The sequence below is a fragment of the Pseudorca crassidens genome, chromosome 19, assembly GCF_039906515.1.
Source record: "Pseudorca crassidens isolate mPseCra1 chromosome 19, mPseCra1.hap1, whole genome shotgun sequence".
Taxonomy (NCBI): domain Eukaryota; kingdom Metazoa; phylum Chordata; class Mammalia; order Artiodactyla; family Delphinidae; genus Pseudorca; species Pseudorca crassidens.
In genome coordinates this window covers 25061801-25083359 of record NC_090314.1, presented here as the reverse complement: position 1 = coordinate 25083359, position 21559 = coordinate 25061801, and the positions used below count along the sequence as shown (strand labels likewise).

The 21559-nt window shown below is 65.8% G+C and overlaps 7 non-coding genes across 7 annotated transcripts; all 7 read right to left on the bottom strand.

The window, feature by feature from the left end:
• Nucleotides 1-2077: 2077 nt before the first annotated feature.
• On the bottom strand, nucleotides 2078-2196 carry LOC137213347 (5S ribosomal RNA). The gene has a single exon (XR_010937987.1). It is a non-coding gene; the product is annotated as a 5S ribosomal RNA (ribosomal RNA).
• Nucleotides 2197-4894: 2698 nt separating this feature from the next.
• Nucleotides 4895-5013, bottom strand: LOC137213528 (5S ribosomal RNA). Its single transcript, XR_010938165.1, has one exon. It is a non-coding gene; the product is annotated as a 5S ribosomal RNA (ribosomal RNA).
• Nucleotides 5014-7712: 2699 nt separating this feature from the next.
• Nucleotides 7713-7831, bottom strand: LOC137213346 (5S ribosomal RNA). The gene has a single exon (XR_010937986.1). It is a non-coding gene; the product is annotated as a 5S ribosomal RNA (ribosomal RNA).
• A 2698-nt stretch (nucleotides 7832-10529) lies between these two features.
• LOC137213527 (5S ribosomal RNA) lies at nucleotides 10530-10648 on the bottom strand. The gene has a single exon (XR_010938164.1). It is a non-coding gene; the product is annotated as a 5S ribosomal RNA (ribosomal RNA).
• Nucleotides 10649-13347: 2699 nt separating this feature from the next.
• LOC137213345 (5S ribosomal RNA) lies at nucleotides 13348-13466 on the bottom strand. The gene has a single exon (XR_010937985.1). It is a non-coding gene; the product is annotated as a 5S ribosomal RNA (ribosomal RNA).
• Nucleotides 13467-16164: 2698 nt separating this feature from the next.
• On the bottom strand, nucleotides 16165-16283 carry LOC137213526 (5S ribosomal RNA). The gene has a single exon (XR_010938163.1). It is a non-coding gene; the product is annotated as a 5S ribosomal RNA (ribosomal RNA).
• A 2699-nt stretch (nucleotides 16284-18982) lies between these two features.
• On the bottom strand, nucleotides 18983-19101 carry LOC137213343 (5S ribosomal RNA). Its single transcript, XR_010937983.1, has one exon. It is a non-coding gene; the product is annotated as a 5S ribosomal RNA (ribosomal RNA).
• Nucleotides 19102-21559: the final 2458 nt, after the last annotated feature.

Below are 21559 nucleotides of genomic sequence, written 5' to 3'. Positions count from 1 at the left end.
GCGCCGGGGCTGGGCGCCGGTGGGGGCGGCCAGGTGCAGGTCGAGGGGCTCGCGGGCCGAAAGGACGGCAACTGGGCCCGCGGCGGAGTCTGGGTCTGGAGGGCTCTGAGCCTCCATCCGCTCTGGTGCCTCGGGTCTACCGGCCCGACGCCTGGTAGCGTGACACCCCACCGGCCCACAGACGTAGCCTCCCCAGCTGTGCTCACAGCGAGTCCAACCGCAGCCTGCATCCCTCCGCGGGACACTTGGATTACTCCCGCGATCCCCACGAGGTGCGGCACCCGGCGGCCGAATGGGCTGAGATCCTGCCCTTGCGGCGCCCTGTGGCCACCTCCGCCTCCCTCACGGTACTGGCCGAGGCCTCGGACCAGCGGGCCCCGGCTCCCAGCTCAGCGCTGCTCCTCCGCCCCTCTGACCTCCTGCCCGACGTCCAGGCTACCGAGCACCCTCCACCCCCGCCCACCTTCATGCCACTCAGCCGGAACCCGGGAGGCAATGCCAACTACCAGGTGTATGACAGTCTGGTGCTGAAGCGGCAACCGCAGGAGGGCCAAGCGTGGGCCAACTCGCTGCTACCTTCCACCTCGGCCTCCAGGCCCTCTCTGCACGGGAGCCAGACTGGGAAAATGAACTTACCAGCAGCAAATGGGGGCAGGGGCAGGGGGCGGCAGGGCATGGAGAGAGGAATAAAGAGCGCCAGAGTCCAGGAAACATTGGTGGTCTGTGGCTTGGAAGCGCCACTCCTTCTGCCAGCCTGGGTCCCTGCGCTTGGCTTCCTGCAATAAGAAGCCAGTGTCCCCTTCTTGGCCTGAGGGTCCCTTTGGTTTAGTGGCCACAGTTGTGCCAGCAGGCCCCTCCTGGTCCTATACCATGCACTAAGTACATCTGCAGCTGCAGACTCCAAACCCCTGGTCTCTGGGCACCTCCTCTGTGTCTCAGCTGTCCCTGTCCACAGAGAGCCTCATACAAGAAGTTGCTTCCAAACTGGGAGGTTCCACATCTGGGCAGGTCCAGCTCCAGGCCCAGTGAAGGGCATGAAGAAGGCTGAGGCTCTGGACTCCAGCCAGGCCTTCAGCAGGCCTCTGAGGCCAAGGTCTTCCTAGTCTCAAGAGGGGCCAAGAGACGCAATGTGTCATTTGAACAAGTGAGTCAGCGGGCGGTGAGCGAATGAATGACCGCTCGAGGGGATGTATGCCGGCCACCGGGCCCTGTTTGACTGTCCAGGCTCAGCTTACCTGACCCTGGTTACCAGGGAATGCCACTCTGGGCCCTCCTTTTCATCCCCCTCCCTCACTGTGACCTCACCACCTGCCCCATTATGACCCAGTCTGGCTCCCAGTTAAAACTGGAGGGCAGAGGGCCCAGGCAGTCCTGGGACCAACGGCCATGGGTGAGCGAAACTACTACCGAGCCGAGCCGTTCACTGGCCCCATCCCCAGGAAATGCCAGGAGCAAGGATACTCAATTCTTCTGATCCCGGTCAGCTTCATCTTGCTCAACGTGGGGATCAACATGGTGACTATGGTCAGGGCAGGATCTGTGCAGTGCGGTTGGGGGAGCCCTGGGGTCTTGAAGGGGCTGAGGTGGGAGGGCTGCTGGGGTGTGACCGGACAAGGGTTGGATTTCAGGGCTCACCCTGCTCCCGGCCTCCCCCCTCCCCTTCTTCCCTCAACTCTGGAGGCATCTGAAGAGATTCTTGAGGGCACTTTTCAATCGTATTTTCCACAAAGGTGAGTGGGCGCCGGCGTGGGTTCAGGGGATGTGGGCCTGTCCCCTTTCTTCTATCCCTGCCTTGATTCTCAGCCCCTCAGGAACCCAGGCCCTGACCCATCTCGCCTTTCCCCACAGACAAGCAAGCCAGCTGTGTAGGCACCCATCGCATGTGCATGCGCTGCTCCGTGGATCCCAAGAACCTGTGCTCAAGAGTTTCTTCCCACTTCTGCCATCGCCCAAGCTTCCTGCTCGGGCAGGTAAACCACCTTGCCTACTGCCTGCAGCGGGGCTCGGCGGGGGCGGAGCCGGCGGCCCCCCCGCCGCGGGCGAGTAAAGGAGAAGGCGGGCGGAGCGGGAGGCAAAAAGCCTACAGCACCCGGTATTCCCAGGCGGTCTCCCATCCAAGTACTAACCAGGCCCGACCCTGCTTAGCTTCCGAGATCAGACGAGATCGGGCGCGTTCAGGGTGGTATGGCCGTAGACGGGGGCGGGGGCCGACGGCTGCCTCTTGAGGCCCAGTTTCGCTGGCGCTGGCGCCTTAACGCCAGCCTGGCGGCCGGCCCGCCCCGGCAGGGCCCCCTCGCCCGCCCAGGCAGGGGGAACGGAGGTCTCGGGTATCGGGCGGCGGCGGAGGGTTTGGCGACCACCTCCCAGCCCAGGGCGGCCCTGACCCAGCAAACCCTTCGGCGCTTGGCGCCCCGCCCAAGATCCCGCACGTCGCTCACAGGGACGTGGCCCCAGAGGCTTCAGGGCCCGGGGCCCGCGGTCCCTTGGGCATCGGCCCTGCCCGCCCACGCGGCGCTAGGCGCAGCCCGGCCGCAGCCCGGCCGGCCCTCCTGCCCGACAGCAGCCGGCCCGAAGCCACCGGGAGCCTCCATTGAGTCGCCACGGCCCCTCAGCCCCGGCAAGGCCACCCTTGCCCCCACACCCCCCGCCGAGCTCAGGACCCCGCCCCTGGTGGCCGGCAGGCCCGGGGAAGCGGCCCCTGCCCTCGATCCCGCTCCCGCACCCGGCCGCGGTGACACGCCAGAGGGGCGGGGTGGTGGTGGGGCGGGGCTTTTGTCGGAGGGAGCTGTGGAGGGACACACCGGCACACAGGTGGCGGCGCCGGGGCTGGGCGCCAGTGGGGGCGGCCAGGTGCAGGTCGAGGGGCTCGCGGGCCGAAAGGACGGCAACTGGGCCCGCGGCGGAGTCTGGGTCTGGAGGGCTCTGAGCCTCCATCCGCTCTGGTGCCTCGGGTCTACCGGCCCGACGCCTGGTAGCGTGACACCCCACCGGCCCACAGACGTAGCCTCCCCAGCTGTGCTCACAGCGAGTCCAACCGCAGCCTGCATCCCTCCGCGGGACACTTGGATTACTCCCGCGATCCCCACGAGGTGCGGCACCCGGCGGCCGAATGGGCTGAGATCCTGCCCTTGCGGCGCCCTGTGGCCACCTCCGCCTCCCTCACGGTACTGGCCGAGGCCTCGGACCAGCGGGCCCCGGCTCCCAGCTCAGCGCTGCTCCTCCGCCCCTCTCACCTCCTGCCCGACGTCCAGGCTACCGAGCACCCTCCACCCCCGCCCACCTTCATGCCACTCAGCCGGAACCCGGGAGGCAATGCCAACTACCAGGTGTATGACAGTCTGGTGCTGAAGCGGCAACCGCAGGAGGGCCAAGCGTGGGCCAACTCGCTGCTACCTTCCACCTCGGCCTCCAGGCCCTCTCTGCACGGGAGCCAGACTGGGAAAATGAACTTACCAGCAGCAAATGGAGGCAGGGGCAGGGGGCGGCAGGGCATGGAGAGAGGAATAAAGAGCGCCAGAGTCCAGGAAACATTGGTGGTCTGTGGCTTGGAAGCGCCACTCCTTCTGCCAGCCTGGGTCCCTGCGCTTGGCTTCCTGCAATAAGAAGCCAGTGTCCCCTTCTTGGCCTGAGGGACCCTTTGGTTTAGTGGCCACAGTTGTGCCAGCAGGCCCCTCCTGGTCCTATACCATGCACTAAGTACATCTGCAGCTGCAGACTCCAAACCCCTGGTCTCTGGGCACCTCCTCTGTGTCTCAGCTGTCCCTGTCCACAGAGAGCCTCATACAAGAAGTTGCTTCCAAACTGGGAGGTTCCACATCTGGGCAGGTCCAGCTCCAGGCCCAGTGAAGGGCATGAAGAAGGCTGAGGCTCTGGACTCCAGCCAGGCCTTCAGCAGGCCTCTGAGGCCAAGGTCTTCCTAGTCTCAAGAGGGGCCAAGAGACGCAATGTGTCATTTGAACAAGTGAGTCAGCGGGCGGTGAGCGAATGAATGACCGCTCGAGGGGATGTATGCCGGCCACCGGGCCCTGTTTGACTGTCCAGGCTCAGCTTACCTGACCCTGGTTACCAGGGAATGCCACTCTGGGCCCTCCTTTTCATCCCCCTCCCTCACTGTGACCTCACCACCTGCCCCATTATGACCCAGTCTGGCTCCCAGTTAAAACTGGAGGGCAGAGGGCCCAGGCAGTCCTGGGACCAACGGCCATGGGTGAGCGAAACTACTACCGAGCCGAGCCGTTCACTGGCCCCATCCCCAGGAAATGCCAGGAGCAAGGATACTCAATTCTTCTGATCCCGGTCAGCTTCATCTTGCTCAACGTGGGGATCAACATGGTGACTATGGTCAGGGCAGGATCTGTGCAGCGCGGTTGGGGGAGCCCTGGGGTCTTGAAGGGGCTGAGGTGGGAGGGCTGCTGGGGTGTGACCGGACAAGGGTTGGATTTCAGGGCTCACCCTGCTCCCGGCCTCCCCCCTCCCCTTCTTCCCTCAACTCTGGAGGCATCTGAAGAGATTCTTGAGGGCACTTTTCAATCGTATTTTCCACAAAGGTGAGTGGGCGCCGGCGTGGGTTCAGGGGATGTGGGCCTGTCCCCTTTCTTCTATCCCTGCCTTGATTCTCAGCCCCTCAGGAACCCAGGCCCTGACCCATCTCGCCTTTCCCCACAGACAAGCAAGCCAGCTGTGTAGGCACCCATCGCATGTGCATGCGCTGCTCCGTGGATCCCAAGAACCTGTGCTCAAGAGTTTCTTCCCACTTCTGCCATCGCCCAAGCTTCCTGCTCGGGCAGGTAAACCACCTTGCCTACTGCCTGCAGCGGGGCTCGGCGGGGGCGGAGCCGGCGGCCCCCCCGCCGCGGGCGAGTAAAGGAGAAGGCGGGCGGAGCGGGAGGCAAAAAGCCTACAGCACCCGGTATTCCCAGGCGGTCTCCCATCCAAGTACTAACCAGGCCCGACCCTGCTTAGCTTCCGAGATCAGACGAGATCGGGCGCGTTCAGGATGGTATGGCCGTAGACGGGGGCGGAGGCCGACGGCTGCCTCTTGAGGCCCAGTTTCGCTGGCGCTGGCGCCTTAACGCCAGCCTGGCGGCCGGCCCGCCCCGGCAGGGCCCCCTCGCCCGCCCAGGCAGGGGGAACGGAGGTCTCGGGTATCGGGCGGCGGCGGAGGGTTTGGCGACCACCTCCCAGCCCAGGGCGGCCCTGACCCAGCAAACCCTTCGGCGCTTGGCGCCCCGCCCAAGATCCCGCACGTCGCTCACAGGGACGTGGCCCCGGAGGCTTCAGGGCCCGGGGCCCGCGGTCCCTTGGGCATCGGCCCTGCCCGCCCACGCGGCGCTAGGCGCAGCCCGGCCGCAGCCCGGCCGGCCCTCCTGCCCGACAGCAGCCGGCCCGAAGCCACCAGGAGCCTCCATTGAGTCGCCACGGCCCCTCAGCCCCGGCAAGGCCACCCTTGCCCCCACACCCCCCGCCGAGCTCAGGACCCCGCCCCCTGGTGGCCGGCAGGCCCGGGGAAGCGGCCCCTGCCCTCGATCCCGCTCCCGCACCCCGCCGCGGTGACACGCCAGAGGGGCGGCGTGGTGGTGGGGCGGGGCTTTTGTCGGAGGGAGCTGTGGAGGGACACACCGGCACACAGGTGGCGGCGCCGGGGCTGGGCGCCGGTGGGGGCGGCCAGGTGCAGGTCGAGGGGCTCGCGGGCCGAAAGGACGGCAACTGGGCCCGCGGCGGAGTCTGGGTCTGGAGGGCTCTGAGCCTCCATCCGCTCTGGTGCCTTGGGTCTACCGGCCCGACGCCTGGTAGCGTGACACCCCACCGGCCCACAGACGTAGCCTCCCCAGCTGTGCTCACAGCGAGTCCAACCGCAGCCTGCATCCCTCCGCGGGACACTTGGATTACTCCCGCGATCCCCACGAGGTGCGGCACCCGGCGGCCGAATGGGCTGAGATCCTGCCCTTGCGGCGCCCTGTGGCCACCTCCGCCTCCCTCACGGTACTGGCCGAGGCCTCGGACCAGCGGGCCCCGGCTCCCAGCTCAGCGCTGCTCCTCCGCCCCTCTGACCTCCTGCCCGACGTCCAGGCTACCGAGCACCCTCCACCCCCGCCCACCTTCATGCCACTCAGCCGGAACCCGGGAGGCAATGCCAACTACCAGGTGTATGACAGTCTGGTGCTGAAGCGGCAACCGCAGGAGGGCCAAGCGTGGGCCAACTCGCTGCTACCTTCCACCTCGGCCTCCAGGCCCTCTCTGCACGGGAGCCAGACTGGGAAAATGAACTTACCAGCAGCAAATGGGGGCAGGGGCAGGGGGCGGCAGGGCATGGAGAGAGGAATAAAGAGCGCCAGAGTCCAGGAAACATTGGTGGTCTGTGGCTTGGAAGCGCCACTCCTTCTGCCAGCCTGGGTCCCTGCGCTTGGCTTCCTGCAATAAGAAGCCAGTGTCCCCTTCTTGGCCTGAGGGTCCCTTTGGTTTAGTGGCCACAGTTGTGCCAGCAGGCCCCTCCTGGTCCTATACCATGCACTAAGTACATCTGCAGCTGCAGACTCCAAACCCCTGGTCTCTGGGCACCTCCTCTGTGTCTCAGCTGTCCCTGTCCACAGAGAGCCTCATACAAGAAGTTGCTTCCAAACTGGGAGGTTCCACATCTGGGCAGGTCCAGCTCCAGGCCCAGTGAAGGGCATGAAGAAGGCTGAGGCTCTGGACTCCAGCCAGGCCTTCAGCAGGCCTCTGAGGCCAAGGTCTTCCTAGTCTCAAGAGGGGCCAAGAGACGCAATGTGTCATTTGAACAAGTGAGTCAGCGGGCGGTGAGCGAATGAATGACCGCTCGAGGGGATGTATGCCGGCCACCGGGCCCTGTTTGACTGTCCAGGCTCAGCTTACCTGACCCTGGTTACCAGGGAATGCCACTCTGGGCCCTCCTTTTCATCCCCCTCCCTCACTGTGACCTCACCACCTGCCCCATTATGACCCAGTCTGGCTCCCAGTTAAAACTGGAGGGCAGAGGGCCCAGGCAGTCCTGGGACCAACGGCCATGGGTGAGCGAAACTACTACCGAGCCGAGCCGTTCACTGGCCCCATCCCCAGGAAATGCCAGGAGCAAGGATACTCAATTCTTCTGATCCCGGTCAGCTTCATCTTGCTCAACGTGGGGATCAACATGGTGACTATGGTCAGGGCAGGATCTGTGCAGTGCGGTTGGGGGAGCCCTGGGGTCTTGAAGGGGCTGAGGTGGGAGGGCTGCTGGGGTGTGACCGGACAAGGGTTGGATTTCAGGGCTCACCCTGCTCCCGGCCTCCCCCCTCCCCTTCTTCCCTCAACTCTGGAGGCATCTGAAGAGATTCTTGAGGGCACTTTTCAATCGTATTTTCCACAAAGGTGAGTGGGCGCCGGCGTGGGTTCAGGGGATGTGGGCCTGTCCCCTTTCTTCTATCCCTGCCTTGATTCTCAGCCCCTCAGGAACCCAGGCCCTGACCCATCTCGCCTTTCCCCACAGACAAGCAAGCCAGCTGTGTAGGCACCCATCGCATGTGCATGCGCTGCTCCGTGGATCCCAAGAACCTGTGCTCAAGAGTTTCTTCCCACTTCTGCCATCGCCCAAGCTTCCTGCTCGGGCAGGTAAACCACCTTGCCTACTGCCTGCAGCGGGGCTCGGCGGGGGCGGAGCCGGCGGCCCCCCCGCCGCGGGCGAGTAAAGGAGAAGGCGGGCGGAGCGGGAGGCAAAAAGCCTACAGCACCCGGTATTCCCAGGCGGTCTCCCATCCAAGTACTAACCAGGCCCGACCCTGCTTAGCTTCCGAGATCAGACGAGATCGGGCGCGTTCAGGGTGGTATGGCCGTAGACGGGGGCGGGGGCCGACGGCTGCCTCTTGAGGCCCAGTTTCGCTGGCGCTGGCGCCTTAACGCCAGCCTGGCGGCCGGCCCGCCCCGGCAGGGCCCCCTCGCCCGCCCAGGCAGGGGGAACGGAGGTCTCGGGTATCGGGCGGCGGCGGAGGGTTTGGCGACCACCTCCCAGCCCAGGGCGGCCCTGACCCAGCAAACCCTTCGGCGCTTGGCGCCCCGCCCAAGATCCCGCACGTCGCTCACAGGGACGTGGCCCCAGAGGCTTCAGGGCCCGGGGCCCGCGGTCCCTTGGGCATCGGCCCTGCCCGCCCACGCGGCGCTAGGCGCAGCCCGACCGCAGCCCGGCCGGCCCTCCTGCCCGACAGCAGCCGGCCCGAAGCCACCGGGAGCCTCCATTGAGTCGCCACGGCCCCTCAGCCCCGGCAAGGCCACCCTTGCCCCCACACCCCCCGCCGAGCTCAGGACCCCGCCCCTGGTGGCCGGCAGGCCCGGGGAAGCGGCCCCTGCCCTCGATCCCGCTCCCGCACCCGGCCGCGGTGACACGCCAGAGGGGCGGGGTGGTGGTGGGGCGGGGCTTTTGTCGGAGGGAGCTGTGGAGGGACACACCGGCACACAGGTGGCGGCGCCGGGGCTGGGCGCCGGTGGGGGCGGCCAGGTGCAGGTCGAGGGGCTCGCGGGCCGAAAGGACGGCAACTGGGCCCGCGGCGGAGTCTGGGTCTGGAGGGCTCTGAGCCTCCATCCGCTCTGGTGCCTCGGGTCTACCGGCCCGACGCCTGGTAGCGTGACACCCCACCGGCCCACAGACGTAGCCTCCCCAGCTGTGCTCACAGCGAGTCCAACCGCAGCCTGCATCCCTCCGCGGGACACTTGGATTACTCCCGCGATCCCCACGAGGTGCGGCACCCGGCGGCCGAATGGGCTGAGATCCTGCCCTTGCGGCGCCCTGTGGCCACCTCCGCCTCCCTCACGGTACTGGCCGAGGCCTCGGACCAGCGGGCCCCGGCTCCCAGCTCAGCGCTGCTCCTCCGCCCCTCTCACCTCCTGCCCGACGTCCAGGCTACCGAGCACCCTCCACCCCCGCCCACCTTCATGCCACTCAGCCGGAACCCGGGAGGCAATGCCAACTACCAGGTGTATGACAGTCTGGTGCTGAAGCGGCAACCGCAGGAGGGCCAAGCGTGGGCCAACTCGCTGCTACCTTCCACCTCGGCCTCCAGGCCCTCTCTGCACGGGAGCCAGACTGGGAAAATGAACTTACCAGCAGCAAATGGAGGCAGGGGCAGGGGGCGGCAGGGCATGGAGAGAGGAATAAAGAGCGCCAGAGTCCAGGAAACATTGGTGGTCTGTGGCTTGGAAGCGCCACTCCTTCTGCCAGCCTGGGTCCCTGCGCTTGGCTTCCTGCAATAAGAAGCCAGTGTCCCCTTCTTGGCCTGAGGGACCCTTTGGTTTAGTGGCCACAGTTGTGCCAGCAGGCCCCTCCTGGTCCTATACCATGCACTAAGTACATCTGCAGCTGCAGACTCCAAACCCCTGGTCTCTGGGCACCTCCTCTGTGTCTCAGCTGTCCCTGTCCACAGAGAGCCTCATACAAGAAGTTGCTTCCAAACTGGGAGGTTCCACATCTGGGCAGGTCCAGCTCCAGGCCCAGTGAAGGGCATGAAGAAGGCTGAGGCTCTGGACTCCAGCCAGGCCTTCAGCAGGCCTCTGAGGCCAAGGTCTTCCTAGTCTCAAGAGGGGCCAAGAGACGCAATGTGTCATTTGAACAAGTGAGTCAGCGGGCGGTGAGCGAATGAATGACCGCTCGAGGGGATGTATGCCGGCCACCGGGCCCTGTTTGACTGTCCAGGCTCAGCTTACCTGACCCTGGTTACCAGGGAATGCCACTCTGGGCCCTCCTTTTCATCCCCCTCCCTCACTGTGACCTCACCACCTGCCCCATTATGACCCAGTCTGGCTCCCAGTTAAAACTGGAGGGCAGAGGGCCCAGGCAGTCCTGGGACCAACGGCCATGGGTGAGCGAAACTACTACCGAGCCGAGCCGTTCACTGGCCCCATCCCCAGGAAATGCCAGGAGCAAGGATACTCAATTCTTCTGATCCCGGTCAGCTTCATCTTGCTCAACGTGGGGATCAACATGGTGACTATGGTCAGGGCAGGATCTGTGCAGCGCGGTTGGGGGAGCCCTGGGGTCTTGAAGGGGCTGAGGTGGGAGGGCTGCTGGGGTGTGACCGGACAAGGGTTGGATTTCAGGGCTCACCCTGCTCCCGGCCTCCCCCCTCCCCTTCTTCCCTCAACTCTGGAGGCATCTGAAGAGATTCTTGAGGGCACTTTTCAATCGTATTTTCCACAAAGGTGAGTGGGCGCCGGCGTGGGTTCAGGGGATGTGGGCCTGTCCCCTTTCTTCTATCCCTGCCTTGATTCTCAGCCCCTCAGGAACCCAGGCCCTGACCCATCTCGCCTTTCCCCACAGACAAGCAAGCCAGCTGTGTAGGCACCCATCGCATGTGCATGCGCTGCTCCGTGGATCCCAAGAACCTGTGCTCAAGAGTTTCTTCCCACTTCTGCCATCGCCCAAGCTTCCTGCTCGGGCAGGTAAACCACCTTGCCTACTGCCTGCAGCGGGGCTCGGCGGGGGCGGAGCCGGCGGCCCCCCCGCCGCGGGCGAGTAAAGGAGAAGGCGGGCGGAGCGGGAGGCAAAAAGCCTACAGCACCCGGTATTCCCAGGCGGTCTCCCATCCAAGTACTAACCAGGCCCGACCCTGCTTAGCTTCCGAGATCAGACGAGATCGGGCGCGTTCAGGATGGTATGGCCGTAGACGGGGGCGGAGGCCGACGGCTGCCTCTTGAGGCCCAGTTTCGCTGGCGCTGGCGCCTTAACGCCAGCCTGGCGGCCGGCCCGCCCCGGCAGGGCCCCCTCGCCCGCCCAGGCAGGGGGAACGGAGGTCTCGGGTATCGGGCGGCGGCGGAGGGTTTGGCGACCACCTCCCAGCCCAGGGCGGCCCTGACCCAGCAAACCCTTCGGCGCTTGGCGCCCCGCCCAAGATCCCGCACGTCGCTCACAGGGACGTGGCCCCGGAGGCTTCAGGGCCCGGGGCCCGCGGTCCCTTGGGCATCGGCCCTGCCCGCCCACGCGGCGCTAGGCGCAGCCCGGCCGCAGCCCGGCCGGCCCTCCTGCCCGACAGCAGCCGGCCCGAAGCCACCAGGAGCCTCCATTGAGTCGCCACGGCCCCTCAGCCCCGGCAAGGCCACCCTTGCCCCCACACCCCCCGCCGAGCTCAGGACCCCGCCCCCTGGTGGCCGGCAGGCCCGGGGAAGCGGCCCCTGCCCTCGATCCCGCTCCCGCACCCCGCCGCGGTGACACGCCAGAGGGGCGGGGTGGTGGTGGGGCGGGGCTTTTGTCGGAGGGAGCTGTGGAGGGACACACCGGCACACAGGTGGCGGCGCCGGGGCTGGGCGCCGGTGGGGGCGGCCAGGTGCAGGTCGAGGGGCTCGCGGGCCGAAAGGACGGCAACTGGGCCCGCGGCGGAGTCTGGGTCTGGAGGGCTCTGAGCCTCCATCCGCTCTGGTGCCTCGGGTCTACCGGCCCGACGCCTGGTAGCGTGACACCCCACCGGCCCACAGACGTAGCCTCCCCAGCTGTGCTCACAGCGAGTCCAACCGCAGCCTGCATCCCTCCGCGGGACACTTGGATTACTCCCGCGATCCCCACGAGGTGCGGCACCCGGCGGCCGAATGGGCTGAGATCCTGCCCTTGCGGCGCCCTGTGGCCACCTCCGCCTCCCTCACGGTACTGGCCGAGGCCTCGGACCAGCGGGCCCCGGCTCCCAGCTCAGCGCTTCTCCTCCGCCCCTCTGACCTCCTGCCCGACGTCCAGGCTACCGAGCACCCTCCACCCCCGCCCACCTTCATGCCACTCAGCCGGAACCCGGGAGGCAATGCCAACTACCAGGTGTATGACAGTCTGGTGCTGAAGCGGCAACCGCAGGAGGGCCAAGCGTGGGCCAACTCGCTGCTACCTTCCACCTCGGCCTCCAGGCCCTCTCTGCACGGGAGCCAGACTGGGAAAATGAACTTACCAGCAGCAAATGGGGGCAGGGGCAGGGGGCGGCAGGGCATGGAGAGAGGAATAAAGAGCGCCAGAGTCCAGGAAACATTGGTGGTCTGTGGCTTGGAAGCGCCACTCCTTCTGCCAGCCTGGGTCCCTGCGCTTGGCTTCCTGCAATAAGAAGCCAGTGTCCCCTTCTTGGCCTGAGGGTCCCTTTGGTTTAGTGGCCACAGTTGTGCCAGCAGGCCCCTCCTGGTCCTATACCATGCACTAAGTACATCTGCAGCTGCAGACTCCAAACCCCTGGTCTCTGGGCACCTCCTCTGTGTCTCAGCTGTCCCTGTCCACAGAGAGCCTCATACAAGAAGTTGCTTCCAAACTGGGAGGTTCCACATCTGGGCAGGTCCAGCTCCAGGCCCAGTGAAGGGCATGAAGAAGGCTGAGGCTCTGGACTCCAGCCAGGCCTTCAGCAGGCCTCTGAGGCCAAGGTCTTCCTAGTCTCAAGAGGGGCCAAGAGACGCAATGTGTCATTTGAACAAGTGAGTCAGCGGGCGGTGAGCGAATGAATGACCGCTCGAGGGGATGTATGCCGGCCACCGGGCCCTGTTTGACTGTCCAGGCTCAGCTTACCTGACCCTGGTTACCAGGGAATGCCACTCTGGGCCCTCCTTTTCATCCCCCTCCCTCACTGTGACCTCACCACCTGCCCCATTATGACCCAGTCTGGCTCCCAGTTAAAACTGGAGGGCAGAGGGCCCAGGCAGTCCTGGGACCAACGGCCATGGGTGAGCGAAACTACTACCGAGCCGAGCCGTTCACTGGCCCCATCCCCAGGAAATGCCAGGAGCAAGGATACTCAATTCTTCTGATCCCGGTCAGCTTCATCTTGCTCAACGTGGGGATCAACATGGTGACTATGGTCAGGGCAGGATCTGTGCAGTGCGGTTGGGGGAGCCCTGGGGTCTTGAAGGGGCTGAGGTGGGAGGGCTGCTGGGGTGTGACCGGACAAGGGTTGGATTTCAGGGCTCACCCTGCTCCCGGCCTCCCCCCTCCCCTTCTTCCCTCAACTCTGGAGGCATCTGAAGAGATTCTTGAGGGCACTTTTCAATCGTATTTTCCACAAAGGTGAGTGGGCGCCGGCGTGGGTTCAGGGGATGTGGGCCTGTCCCCTTTCTTCTATCCCTGCCTTGATTCTCAGCCCCTCAGGAACCCAGGCCCTGACCCATCTCGCCTTTCCCCACAGACAAGCAAGCCAGCTGTGTAGGCACCCATCGCATGTGCATGCGCTGCTCCGTGGATCCCAAGAACCTGTGCTCAAGAGTTTCTTCCCACTTCTGCCATCGCCCAAGCTTCCTGCTCGGGCAGGTAAACCACCTTGCCTACTGCCTGCAGCGGGGCTCGGCGGGGGCGGAGCCGGCGGCCCCCCCGCCGCGGGCGAGTAAAGGAGAAGGCGGGCGGAGCGGGAGGCAAAAAGCCTACAGCACCCGGTATTCCCAGGCGGTCTCCCATCCAAGTACTAACCAGGCCCGACCCTGCTTAGCTTCCGAGATCAGACGAGATCGGGCGCGTTCAGGGTGGTATGGCCGTAGACGGGGGCGGGGGCCGACGGCTGCCTCTTGAGGCCCAGTTTCGCTGGCGCTGGCGCCTTAACGCCAGCCTGGCGGCCGGCCCGCCCCGGCAGGGCCCCCTCGCCCGCCCAGGCAGGGGGAACGGAGGTCTCGGGTATCGGGCGGCGGCGGAGGGTTTGGCGACCACCTCCCAGCCCAGGGCGGCCCTGACCCAGCAAACCCTTCGGCGCTTGGCGCCCCGCCCAAGATCCCGCACGTCGCTCACAGGGACGTGGCCCCAGAGGCTTCAGGGCCCGGGGCCCGCGGTCCCTTGGGCATCGGCCCTGCCCGCCCACGCGGCGCTAGGCGCAGCCCGGCCGCAGCCCGGCCGGCCCTCCTGCCCGACAGCAGCCGGCCCGAAGCCACCGGGAGCCTCCATTGAGTCGCCACGGCCCCTCAGCCCCGGCAAGGCCACCCTTGCCCCCACACCCCCCGCCGAGCTCAGGACCCCGCCCCTGGTGGCCGGCAGGCCCGGGGAAGCGGCCCCTGCCCTCGATCCCGCTCCCGCACCCGGCCGCGGTGACACGCCAGAGGGGCGGGGTGGTGGTGGGGCGGGGCTTTTGTCGGAGGGAGCTGTGGAGGGACACACCGGCACACAGGTGGCGGCGCCGGGGCTGGGCGCCGGTGGGGGCGGCCAGGTGCAGGTCGAGGGGCTCGCGGGCCGAAAGGACGGCAACTGGGCCCGCGGCGGAGTCTGGGTCTGGAGGGCTCTGAGCCTCCATCCGCTCTGGTGCCTCGGGTCTACCGGCCCGACGCCTGGTAGCGTGACACCCCACCGGCCCACAGACGTAGCCTCCCCAGCTGTGCTCACAGCGAGTCCAACCGCAGCCTGCATCCCTCCGCGGGACACTTGGATTACTCCCGCGATCCCCACGAGGTGCGGCACCCGGCGGCCGAATGGGCTGAGATCCTGCCCTTGCGGCGCCCTGTGGCCACCTCCGCCTCCCTCACGGTACTGGCCGAGGCCTCGGACCAGCGGGCCCCGGCTCCCAGCTCAGCGCTGCTCCTCCGCCCCTCTGACCTCCTGCCCGACGTCCAGGCTACCGAGCACCCTCCACCCCCGCCCACCTTCATGCCACTCAGCCGGAACCCGGGAGGCAATGCCAACTACCAGGTGTATGACAGTCTGGTGCTGAAGCGGCAACCGCAGGAGGGCCAAGCGTGGGCCAACTCGCTGCTACCTTCCACCTCGGCCTCCAGGCCCTCTCTGCACGGGAGCCAGACTGGGAAAATGAACTTACCAGCAGCAAATGGGGGCAGGGGCAGGGGGCGGCAGGGCATGGAGAGAGGAATAAAGAGCGCCAGAGTCCAGGAAACATTGGTGGTCTGTGGCTTGGAAGCGCCACTCCTTCTGCCAGCCTGGGTCCCTGCGCTTGGCTTCCTGCAATAAGAAGCCAGTGTCCCCTTCTTGGCCTGAGGGTCCCTTTGGTTTAGTGGCCACAGTTGTGCCAGCAGGCCCCTCCTGGTCCTATACCATGCACTAAGTACATCTGCAGCTGCAGACTCCAAACCCCTGGTCTCTGGGCACCTCCTCTGTGTCTCAGCTGTCCCTGTCCACAGAGAGCCTCATACAAGAAGTTGCTTCCAAACTGGGAGGTTCCACATCTGGGCAGGTCCAGCTCCAGGCCCAGTGAAGGGCATGAAGAAGGCTGAGGCTCTGGACTCCAGCCAGGCCTTCAGCAGGCCTCTGAGGCCAAGGTCTTCCTAGTCTCAAGAGGGGCCAAGAGACGCAATGTGTCATTTGAACAAGTGAGTCAGCGGGCGGTGAGCGAATGAATGACCGCTCGAGGGGATGTATGCCGGCCACCGGGCCCTGTTTGACTGTCCAGGCTCAGCTTACCTGACCCTGGTTACCAGGGAATGCCACTCTGGGCCCTCCTTTTCATCCCCCTCCCTCACTGTGACCTCACCACCTGCCCCATTATGACCCAGTCTGGCTCCCAGTTAAAACTGGAGGGCAGAGGGCCCAGGCAGTCCTGGGACCAACGGCCATGGGTGAGCGAAACTACTACCGAGCCGAGCCGTTCACTGGCCCCATCCCCAGGAAATGCCAGGAGCAAGGATACTCAATTCTTCTGATCCCGGTCAGCTTCATCTTGCTCAACGTGGGGATCAACATGGTGACTATGGTCAGGGCAGGATCTGTGCAGCGCGGTTGGGGGAGCCCTGGGGTCTTGAAGGGGCTGAGGTGGGAGGGCTGCTGGGGTGTGACCGGACAAGGGTTGGATTTCAGGGCTCACCCTGCTCCCGGCCTCCCCCCTCCCCTTCTTCCCTCAACTCTGGAGGCATCTGAAGAGATTCTTGAGGGCACTTTTCAATCGTATTTTCCACAAAGGTGAGTGGGCGCCGGCGTGGGTTCAGGGGATGTGGGCCTGTCCCCTTTCTTCTATCCCTGCCTTGATTCTCAGCCCCTCAGGAACCCAGGCCCTGACCCATCTCGCCTTTCCCCACAGACAAGCAAGCCAGCTGTGTAGGCACCCATCGCATGTGCATGCGCTGCTCCGTGGATCCCAAGAACCTGTGCTCAAGAGTTTCTTCCCACTTCTGCCATCGCCCAAGCTTCCTGCTCGGGCAGGTAAACCACCTTGCCTACTGCCTGCAGCGGGGCTCGGCGGGGGCGGAGCCGGCGGCCCCCCCGCCGCGGGCGAGTAAAGGAGAAGGCGGGCGGAGCGGGAGGCAAAAAGCCTACAGCACCCGGTATTCCCAGGCGGTCTCCCATCCAAGTACTAACCAGGCCCGACCCTGCTTAGCTTCCGAGATCAGACGAGATCGGGCGCGTTCAGGATGGTATGGCCGTAGACGGGGGCGGAGGCCGACGGCTGCCTCTTGAGGCCCAGTTTCGCTGGCGCTGGCGCCTTAACGCCAGCCTGGCGGCCGGCCCGCCCCGGCAGGGCCCCCTCGCCCGCCCAGGCAGGGGGAACGGAGGTCTCGGGTATCGGGCGGCGGCGGAGGGTTTGGCGACCACCTCCCAGCCCAGGGCGGCCCTGACCCAGCAAACCCTTCGGCGCTTGGCGCCCCGCCCAAGATCCCGCACGTCGCTCACAGGGACGTGGCCCCGGAGGCTTCAGGGCCCGGGGCCCGCGGTCCCTTGGGCATCGGCCCTGCCCGCCCACGCGGCGCTAGGCGCAGCCCGGCCGCAGCCCGGCCGGCCCTCCTGCCCGACAGCAGCCGGCCCGAAGCCACCAGGAGCCTCCATTGAGTCGCCACGGCCCCTCAGCCCCGGCAAGGCCACCCTTGCCCCCACACCCCCCGCCGAGCTCAGGACCCCGCCCCCTGGTGGCCGGCAGGCCCGGGGAAGCGGCCCCTGCCCTCGATCCCGCTCCCGCACCCCGCCGCGGTGACACGCCAGAGGGGCGGGGTGGTGGTGGGGCGGGGCTTTTGTCGGAGGGAGCTGTGGAGGGACACACCGGCACACAGGTGGCGGCGCCGGGGCTGGGCGCCGGTGGGGGCGGCCAGGTGCAGGTCGAGGGGCTCGCGGGCCGAAAGGACGGCAACTGGGCCCGCGGCGGAGTCTGGGTCTGGAGGGCTCTGAGCCTCCATCCGCTCTGGTGCCTCGGGTCTACCGGCCCGACGCCTGGTAGCGTGACACCCCACCGGCCCACAGACGTAGCCTCCCCAGCTGTGCTCACAGCGAGTCCAACCGCAGCCTGCATCCCTCCGCGGGACACTTGGATTACTCCCGCGATCCCCACGAGGTGCGGCACCCGGCGGCCGAATGGGCTGAGATCCTGCCCTTGCGGCGCCCTGTGGCCACCTCCGCCTCCCTCACGGTACTGGCCGAGGCCTCGGACCAGCGGGCCCCGGCTCCCAGCTCAGCGCTGCTCCTCCGCCCCTCTCACCTCCTGCCCGACGTCCAGGCTACCGAGCACCCTCCACCCCCGCCCACCTTCATGACACTCAGCCGGAACCCGGGAGGCAATGCCAACTACCAGGTGTATGACAGTCTGGTGCTGAAGCGGCAACCGCAGGAGGGCCAAGCGTGGGCCAACTCGCTGCTACCTTCCACCTCGGCCTCCAGGCCCTCTCTGCACGGGAGCCAGACTGGGAAAATGAACTTACCAGCAGCAAATGGGGGCAGGGGCAGGGGGCGGCAGGGCATGGAGAGAGGAATAAAGAGCGCCAGAGTCCAGGAAACATTGGTGGTCTGTGGCTTGGAAGCGCCACTCCTTCTGCCAGCCTGGGTCCCTGCGCTTGGCTTCCTGCAATAAGAAGCCAGTGTCCCCTTCTTGGCCTGAGGGTCCCTTTGGTTTAGTGGCCACAGTTGTGCCAGCAGGCCCCTCCTGGTCCTATACCATGCACTAAGTACATCTGCAGCTGCAGACTCCAAACCCCTGGTCTCTGGGCACCTCCTCTGTGTCTCAGCTGTCCCTGTCCACAGAGAGCCTCATACAAGAAGTTGCTTCCAAACTGGGAGGTTCCACATCTGGGCAGGTCCAGCTCCAGGCCCAGTGAAGGGCATGAAGAAGGCTGAGGCTCTGGACTCCAGCCAGGCCTTCAGCAGGCCTCTGAGGCCAAGGTCTTCCTAGTCTCAAGAGGGGCCAAGAGACGCAATGTGTCATTTGAACAAGTGAGTCAGCGGGCGGTGAGCGAATGAATGACCGCTCGAGGGGATGTATGCCGGCCACCGGGCCCTGTTTGACTGTCCAGGCTCAGCTTACCTGACCCTGGTTACCAGGGAATGCCACTCTGGGCCCTCCTTTTCATCCCCCTCCCTCACTGTGACCTCACCACCTGCCCCATTATGACCCAGTCTGGCTCCCAGTTAAAACTGGAGGGCAGAGGGCCCAGGCAGTCCTGGGACCAACGGCCATGGGTGAGCGAAACTACTACCGAGCCGAGCCGTTCACTGGCCCCATCCCCAGGAAATGCCAGGAGCAAGGATACTCAATTCTTCTGATCCCGGTCAGCTTCATCTTGCTCAACGTGGGGATCAACATGGTGACTATGGTCAGGGCAGGATCTGTGCAGCGCGGTTGGGGGAGCCCTGGGGTCTTGAAGGGGCTGAGGTGGGAGGGCTGCTGGGGTGTGACCGGACAAGGGTTGGATTTCAGGGCTCACCCTGCTCCCGGCCTCCCCCCTCCCCTTCTTCCCTCAACTCTGGAGGCATCTGAAGAGATTCTTGAGGGCACTTTTCAATCGTATTTTCCACAAAGGTGAGTGGGCGCCGGCGTGGGTTCAGGGGATGTGGGCCTGTCCCCTTTCTTCTATCCCTGCCTTGATTCTCAGCCCCTCAGGAACCCAGGCCCTGACCCATCTCGCCTTTCCCCACAGACAAGCAAGCCAGCTGTGTAGGCACCCATCGCATGTGCATGCGCTGCTCCGTGGATCCCAAGAACCTGTGCTCAAGAGTTTCTTCCCACTTCTGCCATCGCCCAAGCTTCCTGCTCGGGCAGGTAAACCACCTTGCCTACTGCCTGCAGCGGGGCTCGGCGGGGGCGGAGCCGGCGGCCCCCCCGCCGCGGGCGAGTAAAGGAGAAGGCGGGCGGAGCGGGAGGCAAAAAGCCTACAGCACCCGGTATTCCCAGGCGGTCTCCCATCCAAGTACTAACCAGGCCCGACCCTGCTTAGCTTCCGAGATCAGACGAGATCGGGCGCGTTCAGGGTGGTATGGCCGTAGACGGGGGCGGGGGCCGACGGCTGCCTCTTGAGGCCCAGTTTCGCTGGCGCTGGCGCCTTAACGCCAGCCTGGCGGCCGGCCCGCCCCGGCAGGGCCCCCTCGCCCGCCCAGGCAGGGGGAACGGAGGTCTCGGGTATCGGGCGGCGGCGGAGGGTTTGGCGACCACCTCCCAGCCCAGGGCGGCCGTGACCCAGCAAACCCTTCGGCGCTTGGCGCCCCGCCCAAGATCCCGCACGTCGCTCACAGGGACGTGGCCCCGGAGGCTTCAGGGCCCGGGGCCCGCGGTCCCTTGGGCATCGGCCCTGCCCGCCCACGCGGCGCTAGGCGCAGCCCGGCCGCAGCCCGGGCCGGCCCTCCTGCCCGACAGCAGCCGGCCCGAAGCCACCGGGAGCCTCCATTGAGTCTCCACGGCGCCTCAGCCCCGGCAAGGCCACCCTTGCCCCCACACCCCCCGCCGAGCTCAGGACCCCGCCCCTGGTGGCCGGCAGGCCCGGGGAAGCGGCCCCTGCCCTCGATCCCGCTCCCGCACCCGGCCGCGGTGACACGCCAGAGGGGCGGGGTGGGGGGCGGCTTTTGTCGGAGGGAGCTGTGGAGGGACACACCGGCACACAGGTGGCGGCGCCGGGGCTGGGCGCCGGTGGGGGCGGCCAGGTGCAGGTCGAGGGTCTCGCGGGCCAAAAGGACGGCAACTGGGCCCATGGCGGAGTCTGGGTCTGGAGGGCTCTGAGCCTCCATCCGCTCTGGTGCCTCGGGTCTACCGGCCCGACGCCTGGTAGCGCGACACCCCACCGGCCCACAGACGTAGCCTCCCCAGCTGTGCTCACAGCGAGTCCAACCGCAGCCTGCATCCCTCCGCGGGACACTTGGATTACTCCCGCGATCCCCACGAGGTGCGGCACCCGGCGGCCGAATGGGCTGAGATCCTGCCCTTGCGGCGCCCTGTGGCCACCTCCGCCTCCCTCACGGTACTGGCCGAGGCCTCGGACCAGCGGGCCCCGGCTCCCAGCTCAGCGCTGCTCCTCCGCCCCTCTCACCTCCTGCCCGACGTCCAGGCTACCGAGCACCCTCCACCCCCGCCCACCTTCATGCCACTCAGCCGGAACCCGGGAGGCAATGCCAACTACCAGGTGTATGACAGTCTGGTGCTGAAGCGGCAACCGCAGGAGGGCCAAGCGTGGGCCAACTCGCTGCTACCTTCCACCTCGGCCTCCAGGCCCTCTCTGCACGGGAGCCAGACTGGGAAAATGAACTTACCAGCAGCAAATGGGGGCAGGGGCAGGGGGCGGCAGGGCATGGAGAGAGGAATAAAGAGCACCAGAGTCCAGGAAACATTGGTGGTCTGTGGCTTGGAAGCGCCACTCCTTCTGCCAGCCTGGGTCCCTGCGCTTGGCTTCCTGCAATAAGAAGCCAGTGTCCCCTTCTTGGCCTGAGGGTCCCTTTGGTTTAGTGGCCACTGTTCTGCCAGCAGGCCCCTCCTGGTCCTATACCATGCACTAAGTACATCTGCAGCTGCAGACTCCAAACCCCTGGTCTCTGGGCACCTCCTCTGTGTCTCAGCTGTCCCTGTCCACAGAGAGCCTCATACAAGAAGTTGCTTCCAAACTGGGAGGTTCCACATCTGGGCAGGTCCAGCTCCAGGCCCAGTGAAGGGCATGAAGAAGGCTGAGGCTCTGGACTCCAGCCAGGCCTTCAGCAGGCCTCTGAGGCCAAGGTCTTCCTAGTCTCAAGAGGGGCCAAGAGACGCAATGTGTCATTTGAACAAGTGAGTCAGCGGGCGGTGAGCGAATGAATGACCGCTCGAGGGGATGTATGCCGGCCACCGGGCCCTGTTTGACTGTCCAGGCTCAGCTTACCTGACCCTGGTTACCAGGGAATGCCACTCTGGGCCCTCCTTTTCATCCCCCTCCCTCACTGTGACCTCACCACCTGCCCCATTATGACCCAGTCTGGCTCCCAGTTAAAACTGGAGGGCAGAGGGCCCAGGCAGTCCTGGGACCAACGGGCCATGGGTGAGCGAAACTACTACCGAGCCGAGCCGTTCACTGGCCCCATCCCCAGGAAATGCCAGGAGCAAGGATACTCAATTCTTCTGATCCCGGTCAGCTTCATCTTGCTCAACGTGGGGATCAACATGGTGACTATGGTCAGGGCAGGATCTGTGCAGCGCGGTTGGGGGCGCCCTGGGGTCTTGAAGGGGCTGAGGTGGGAGGGCTGCTGGGGTGTGACCGGACAAGGGTTGGATTTCAGGGCTCACCCTGCTCCCGGCCTCCCCCCTCCCCTTCTTCCCTCAACTCTGGAGGCATCTGAAGAGATTCTTGAGGGCACTTTTCAATCGTATTTTCCACAAAGGTGAGTGGGCGCCGGCGTGGGTTCAGGGGATGTGGGCCTGTCCCCTTTCTTCTATCCCTGCCTTGATTCTCAGCCCCTCAGGAACCCAGGCCCTGACCCATCTCGCCTTTC